Raw genomic sequence first — 9,120 nt, forward strand, 5'->3', positions numbered from 1 at the left:
CAAAATGTTGAACATGATAAAAGCAATATATATGAATGTAAAATCTTGTGTACGAAACTGCAGAAATATGAGTACTTCTGACTTGTTTATGTGTCACTTGGTGTTAAACGAGCAGAACCAGCTATGCACTTAAACGTACTTACACGTCGTTTTGACCTACCTATCGGGATATATAATGCTTCATTTTATATATGATTCCGGAAATAAATCTTTAATTATAGAATTATGAATTTGAATTTATTATGGGTAACATATTCCCACACATCAGTAACACAAACAATTTGTTACAATGTTAGTTTTATCGTTTATATACACCTTTTCCCTTTAAGCTTATATATTTAGTTTAATAATCTTTAGTTTGCTTCTTTCCCTAGATTTTATTCTTGGTGATACATGACATTTTTGTTACGATTCGCCGTAAAATCCAAGTCACTAGATTTTATGCCATCCATATACAAGGCCACTCTGATATCCCAGAAATTTGTGAAGGAGATAACTGTATTTGTATCTGGTTTTGTCAGCCTTGATACCAATCATGTGAATCTAGATGCTATCCAAACCGTTACATATACTAAATCCAAACCGTTAACTGGTTGACTGGTTTTCGCTTGCTTGTATCCAAACCGGTACATTCTTGATACATGTGGTTGACTTCAGGCTATATTTAGTTGCAAAACTACTACTGATTTTTCAGTTGACAGACCAATAGCTACATATGCAAAAATGCTTCTTCTTTCTTTTTAACTATTTTTACTGATGATACAAATGCAAAAAGTTTGATAATATCATTTTTTAAAGTGTCGTTTTCGCTTTTGAACGCTACAATCGGCACGTTTTTATCATTTATTGATTTGAACTGGATTTGTTCATTATTTAGACCTATAATTTAGACCTTAGATTGATGAGACAAAATGGTATAAATTTTTATGTAAAAATATTCTGATAAATGGTTGAAATCAGCAAAACTTACGCGATGTCTCTGTCGTTTTTGCTCGAGTGAGGCCATATTGGACAGATCCAAACATACGGCTACCGTTGTAGTTACCATACAGTGTAAGTATAATAGAAACAAAAGCATAAACGGCGGCAGTCTTTTGTTTTTACTGATGATCTGAATTCACACAAAGGGCCTAAATATATATTGATAAGATGTCGTGCGCTCAAGATAAGATGTTGATCGCTCGAGATAAGACGTCGTGCGCACGAGATAAGATGTTGATCGCTCAAGATAAGATGTCGCGCGCACGAGATAAAATGTTGATCGCTCAAGATAAAATGTCGTGCGCACGAGATAAAATGTTGATCGCTCAAGAGAAGATGTCGTGTGCACGAGATAAGATGTTGATCGCCTGAGATAAGATGTCGTGCGCACGAGATAAGTTGTTGACCGCTCGAGATAAGATATCGTGCGCACAAGATAAATGGCTGATCACTCGAGATAAGATGTAGTGCGCACGAGATAAGATTTTGATAGTTCAAGACAAGATGCCGTGCGCACGAGATAAGATGTTGATCGCTCGAGTTAAATGTTGTGCGCACGAGATAAGATGTTGATTGCTCGAGATGAGATGTCGTGCACACGAGATATGATGTTGATCGCTCAAGATAAGATGCCGTGCGCTCGAGATAAGATGTAGTGCGCACGAGATAATTTAATCTTTAAAAATTGCATGTCCTTAACTAACCACCGTACAAAATGGTAATAGTATTAGCAATTTATTTTTTGTCATATTTTCAACAAGTTATGAATACCAATTGTTTGCAGGGATTATATTTTTAATATCTTGTTAATTTTCTTAATTGTCGTCAGCTCGTGCAACTTTAGTAATTAGCACGTGCATTCAATTGTGAACCAATAATGTGCCTTTTTATTAGAAAATATATTTTTGACATAATTACAACTATGGCTATTTTTTGGCTTGAAAATGTTATATAATAAACATGCAATTAAACTTCTAAACATTTGGATACGTCATGCCATACAGGTTATTAATTCTCATCCTTTTTCAATACACATGGACAATGAAGTTAAGGAATAACTCGTTAAATCTCGGCTTGGAATATTTAACAAGTATTTTATGAAAAAAGGGTTATTAAATTAAAGGTTGGAAAACATGTTGATAATTTTTTTTTTCTAGAGTAAGCATCTAGTGTGTGTAGAGCGGTTCTACCAAAGTGATGTTAATGTTCATGTACATGTTTCTATGGAAACCTGGTGCACCATGTTATTTGTCAATTGCTAAATATCAGACATCAATGTTAAATGCCAAACACCTTATGCAAAATGTTTTGGAAATGAAATGACATTTATTAAGTACTATGGAAGGCTATAGAAATGACAAACAGTTATAGCAAAATGCTATTTGCTATATACTTAATGTCAAATATTGCCTGTGAACTGGTAATTGTCAAACAATAAATGATAATTGTTAATTGCAAAATACGAAACATTACATGCAAAATGCATATTGCTAAGTACTTATTCAGATAAAGAGCTGAATATATCAGTGTAAAAACGCATCCTTTAAATAGTCATTGGCCCTTGTAACATAACTTTGTCACTATTCAATAAATTTCTTAACACATTAGAGTGAAAAGTTTCGATCATGTCATCTCATCTTCTTTAGAACATGTTATTTCTTCAAATCAGGCTGATAGAACTTCATATGTTTTCACGTGATTAAAAGTAACAGTCATTAGTTTGAGGAATGCAGATCATTAACATACAAAGTTAAAGCATTTGACGAGTAGCATTTATCATTTGGCAATAATTATAGGCATTTAGCACAAAGGATATGGCATATAGCATATGGCATTTGATATGTATAAGTAGTCAGGAAAGTAGAGTGCACAGTACGTCCCAGGACGTAAAATGCATCAGGTCATAAAGTACATTGAGGGGAAGCAGAGTGCAGAATACGTCCCGGGACGTAAAATGCATCAGGTCATAAAGTACACTGGGAGGTAAAACAGTCCAACTCGTAAAGTGCACTGGTGCTTAAAAAGTAGATAGAGAGGTGAAGCATATCCGTGACAAACTTTATTTTTTAAATTACAGCCACCTGGAGAATAATGTTTAAATAATTGTTTTATAATGTTACATACATCATTACGCTCTGAATGATTTTTTAGCTAGTTTGTTTTATTTTAAGATTTGATAAGAAATAAATGTTATAGATTATATACATAAAAACAGTTTAGAAACCTCAATAAACCATTTTAAACAGTCATAATGGACGGATCTAAAGAGGATACTATTTTAAATAAAAAAAATGTGGCTGCTTTCGGAGGTCCTAGTAAAGTTTTTCAGGTACTGAATAAGAAATAGAAGAATGCACCAAAAACGTGTATGCCCCTCCAGCGAGCACCTTTTTAAAAACATCCATAAACAAGTCTAATGCTATCCAGTTTATCATTAAGTTAGACTAAAGCATTGCAAACACACAAAAGAAAAATACTATTTTAAGAGCTGGACTTATTTTTGTTTAAGATATGTACTTGATAAGTAACTACATAATATAATCTTTTGATTATCTATAATAAAATGGGTAGTAAAATGATAAGTGTGCTCTCACAATATACCTCCATATTTTATTTCTATTTCAAATGTTGAACAATTTAACATCTTAAAAAAAAACTAGAGCTATCACTGAAAGTGATTAATACCCCCACCAGGTACTGGATACAAGAACGCAAAGTCAATACGGATCTGCCAATACGAAATTCTAGAACTTTTCAAGCCCGTTTCCAGAACTTATGAGATTCATATCTTTATAAGATTTATAAAAATGTTCATCATGATATACTTAACTCTACACACCTTAAAATGAAGTGGAATAGCTTTTTGAAGTCAATGTTTTATTTCTATAGCAGTGCCACCCCTCCTGATACTTTTAGTATAGTGAAACCTAACGCTGACTTAAAGGTTGAATAGTACTAAATAGGTAAACAAAACAGCACTTCCGGATTAGTTAGATAATTGCGAGAACAAAGAATGCTTATTCCCTGCCCAGTTTAAGTGGCTTTTCATGTTTTATGTAAGTCAATTTCTGTTTTTATGTCATTGTGTACCTTATTTTGACATTTTGGTAGCATTTCCAGGAGATTTTTTTTTTGCATATATACAAATGTGAACAAACCTCATTTCTCATGTGGTCATACTCACATTTGAGCTACCAGTTTAGAACTTATTCCATAGCGTTGACCTATCGAACAAAAATCTCTCTTTGAAGATACATGAACCCTACTTTTCTAGGTGTTTTGTTGGTTTATAGGCCATTCAAGAACACAATGCTTGTAATTCTGTTTTAAAATGGGTCTGGCTATTTTCTACAGCTCTCAGAAGTTTGTTTATGTAATATAGAACATTTAGAATTTTTTTAATTCCGTACACCCATAATTAGGCTATTGAAGTAATTTAATGACGCATTGTTTCTTTTTGAACACAGGACAGAAGTGGCGCGTATAAAATTGAGGCGTTGAACAACCTGATTTGTTTCTTTTTTTTATAACCTATTTCCTAAGGTATGTTCAGAGTCATTGAACTGAACACATGCATGCACACATATCTCAACGGAGATATATTGTACTTATGAAAAAACCAGGATTTTACAGTATAAATTATTTAAATTATGCAAATGTGAAAAGATTGTCTTTGACAGACTGACGATTAGCGCCATCTATTGCACGCATTTACCAAATCTTGAACATTTATTAATTATACAAAGGGACATATATGATGGTTATAAGCCATGCCAACATCTAGTAAATGCAAATAAAGGAAGCTGTAAATGTGACTTTTGCTGCGTAGTGGGTAAAAATGTTCTGAGCGCAATATTTTAATATATTCATTAAAGCAAATACACTTTTTATCTTTACGTTGCCATTTGCCAATTGTATGCAGATATCAGTCAATGGTATCGATCTGGTACCCTCAGCCCTTAGAATTTAGTGTTTCAACCGAAAGAAAAAGTTGTAACGCCATTTGTTAGTTAAAAATGTTGAGATATGGTTTCAGCCCAAATATAGCTAGCAGAGACCTGTTAAAATTAACTGAAGATAAGTACAAAGATATGACAAAGGATTTTAGATTTCTTGTAGCTCCCTGTTGGTCTGGGAGGCTTTCTTGAGAAATTAAGTACTGTCTTATCAAATGATCACTATTAATATATGGTACATTTACTCATGGTTCATTTCTTTTGATTTTTATTCTTTTAAAACTGTATAAAGATTTGGAAAGACAAGTTGGTGGTATATATAAAGGACACTTGGATAGTTGGCAAAACATGGAAGGGAAATGTGTACAAAATATTGTCTTTCAATGTACCAAATGTGGTTATATTTTTTTTGTATTGGAGGAATCTTTTACACCACTTGAGAGTGTGGCACACGAATGCGTATTATTCAAATGAATGTGTTTGCTGTTTGGAAACGTTCACGAACCGGACATTATTTTTAAATCATTTGAAATGTACTCTAGCAACAAAACTGTGAGGACGTTTTTGTTTACACACGATAAACGATAAAAGTGACTACAAAAATATATCTTACTTCAGTGTTTATTGGAATAGCAGTAAGTTAAGATCATTGTGTCTTTGGAAAAAAATGAAGCTTTTAGAAAAACCGAAAAATGGAGTGAGGAGGAAGATTAAAACAAAAGTACCACGATCAAGTAAAAAGACACCTCATTCAGAAATGTCTATACGAATGGTCGTGACGGCGGAACAGGTTACAGCTATCGCTAAGAGTATTCTAGAACGACAAGCGAAACCTGAAGTGTCTCTCATCGAAGTTGAATTGCAACGAATGAAAGAAGCCAGTAAAACTCGAAAACGCAAAATTTCCAGAGTAAATTCGAAAGACAGTGGAAACAAGAACAAGAGACAGAAACCAGTGGCGTCATCAACAGAGAAAAAACGAAAACGGGCTACAAAACAGCTAACAAGAAAAACTTCTTTTGGTTTTGAGGTGCTATAGCGACATTTTCCTCGACTCCTCCTCATTACCTGCCGAATAGTTGACCGTGATGTATGAGTGCGACATTTGTTTTAAAGGATTTGGAAGACGGGATAATATGCTGCGACATAAAAGATCTGTGCATTCAAACATAGACACGGAAGAGGACACGATGTCAGACATTTCTGAGAAAGACGACAGTTTGGGTTTTAATGACGATGCTGAATTTTCTGAAACTGACGAATCAAACCACGACTCCATGGATGATTTGAATATCGATCCGTGGCAAGAAATTGTAGAAGAAGCATTTTTGAAGTGCCAGTCGCAATATGATGCCAATGTGCATGAGCTTTTGGAGGACAATTCTAATATCAGTAAACGTGATGCTAAGAAAAACTGCTTTTAAAGACATGAAAAGCACATACAGAAAAGCCATGATGAACATTTTTGCTAATAGACTTGTGTGTTCGACGCTAGAGGAAGATCAAACCTATAAAGCTATTAAGGAAATATAAACCTGCTTATGGAAACCGAAAAACTATGATACAGAGGAACCTTAAAAATATGCCATTCTTAAGCGGAGATTTCTGTTTGATAAAGTACTGAGTGAGTACGAAATTCCGGAGTTTAGTAACGACGACGAGGAAGAAATGGAACAGAATGCAGACTCAGAGTGAAAGGGTTACATTACGAAACCATTTATAGCTACGCGGAAAGTTAAAACAAAAGCAAAACATTTGAGAACACTTGGTTGTAGCCATAAACGATATTGGGTATAGTTATGAATCGACCAAAGGAGTCTGTGTGCTTGAATGATAAATGGCTGTATAAAAATATTGGAAAGATGTAACCAAATCATACTCTAATTGTTTGACAATCAAATTCGTTTGCCACAAAGAGTTTGTAATTACAATCAGTCTCATATTTTATAATTTTCGTTTTGTTCACATGTCATCTTTAATTTTAAAATTTAAAATTAATTAAAGAAAGATAAACGTTTTCGATGAATTCTAGAGAAAGCTTTGTAATGATGCGGTTCATGGTTGTGAACACATTTAATGTCTTCATTCTTATGATTCGTTTTGTAAAAATATAGAGTTGGATACTATTCTCTGCCACAGATATTGTCAAAATGTTATTTATTATTCACCATTTGTATGAATGAGTTCAAATAAAATGAAAATTGAACATGCAAAAGTGTTACTTTTTGTGGATTTCCATTCTCGTTTAGTCTTTATGAGTCGTCGTAAATCTATCAGCTTGTGTGTATTCATTAAAACATGCTTGCTATTATTTGCATGAAGGTCTACGGAAATCCGTGGCCTTGATCGAAAGACAGTGGTTGTGCAATTTGTGCAATTTGCCCAATATTCTTTACAGTTTCCTTCTCTTTCCTTAAACTAAAACGTTTGAAGGTGTCGCAAACCGGCCATATGATCCCTGCATTGAACCGGGACGCAAAAAACGACTTGATGCGCAGAATAAAAGGTTCCCGAAAGTGTCCTAATCCAAATGTCCTCTAAGGTATGGAGGAGACCCCCGGAGTCATTTAGGAGGCCCACAGAGGGATTGTGAAAGTACTTCCGAGCGCCTCCTCAGTGCATCTGTGGATTCTTTTTATGCCTCTGTGGGCCTCCTGAATGACTTCGAGGGTCTCCTCAGAAGCCGCGGAGGCACTGAGGAGGACCACGGAGGGAATCCAGAGGCACTGGAATAGCACGCCTCCTCAAAGCCTCTGTGGATTCTTTTTATGCCTCTGTGGGCCTCCTGAATGACTCCGAGAGTCTCCTCCAAGCTTAAGAGGACACTTGGATAAGGACACTTTCGGGAACCGTTTATTCTGCGCATCAAGTCGTTTCTTGCGTCCCGGTTCCATGCAGGGATCATTTGCGCCGGTTTGCGACACCTTCAAACGTTTTAGTTTAAGGAAAGAGAAGGAAACTGTAAAGTATATAGGGCAAATTGCACAAATTGCACAACCACTGGCTTTCGATCAAGGCCACGGATTTCCGTAGACCTTCATGCAAATAATAGCAAGCATGTTTTAATGAATACACACAAGCTGATAGATTTACGACGACTCATAAAGACTAAACGAGAATGGAAATCCACAAAAAGTAACACTTTTGCATGTTCAATTTTCATTTTATTTGAACTTATTCATACAAATGGTGAATAATAAATAACATTTTGACACATTGGCATCATATTGCAACTGGCACTTCAAAAATGCTTCTTCTACAATTTCTTGCCACGGGTCGATATTCAAATCATCCATGGAGTCGTGGTTTGATTCGTCAGTTTCAGAAAATTCAGCATCGTCATTAAAACCCAAACTGTCGTCTTTCTCAGAAATGTCTGACATCGTGTCCTCTTCCGTGTCTATGTTTGAATGCACAGATCTTTTATGTCGCAGCATATTATCCCGTCTTCCAAATCCTTTAAAACAAATGTCGCACTCATACATCACGGTCAACTATTCGGCAGGTAATGAGGAGGAGTCGAGGAAAATGTCGCTATAATACCTCACCAAAAGAAGTTTTTCTTGTTAGCTGTTTTGTAGCCCGTTTTCGTTTTTTCTCTGTTGATGACGCCACTGGTTTCTGTCTCTTGTTCTTGTTTCCACTGTCTTTCGAATTTACTCTGGAAATATTGCGTTTTCGAGTTTTACTGGCTTCTTTCATTCGTTGCAATTCAAGTTCGATGAGAGACACTTCAGGTTTCGCTTGTCGTTCTAGAATACTCTTAGCGATAGCTGTAGCCTGTTCCGCCGTCACGACCATTCGTATAGACATTTCTGAATGAGGTGACTTTTTACTTGATCGTGGTACTTTTGTTTTAATCTTCCTCCTCACTCCATTTTTCGGTTTTTCTAAAAGCTTCATTTTTTTCCAAAGACACAATGATCTTAACTTACTGCTATTCCAATAAACACTGAAGTAAGATATATTTTGTAGTCACTTTTATCGTTTATCGTGTGTAAACAAAAACGTCCTCACAGTTTTCTTGCTAGAGTACATTTCAAATGATTTAAAAATAATGTCCGGTTCGTGAACGTTTCCAAACAGCAAACACATTCATTTGAATAATACGCATTCGTGTGCCACACTCTCAAGTGGTGTAAAAGATTCCTCCAATACAAAAAAAATATAACCACATTTGGTA

This window comes from Mercenaria mercenaria, chromosome 1 (assembly GCF_021730395.1).
Source record: "Mercenaria mercenaria strain notata chromosome 1, MADL_Memer_1, whole genome shotgun sequence".
Lineage (NCBI taxonomy): Eukaryota > Metazoa > Mollusca > Bivalvia > Venerida > Veneridae > Mercenaria > Mercenaria mercenaria.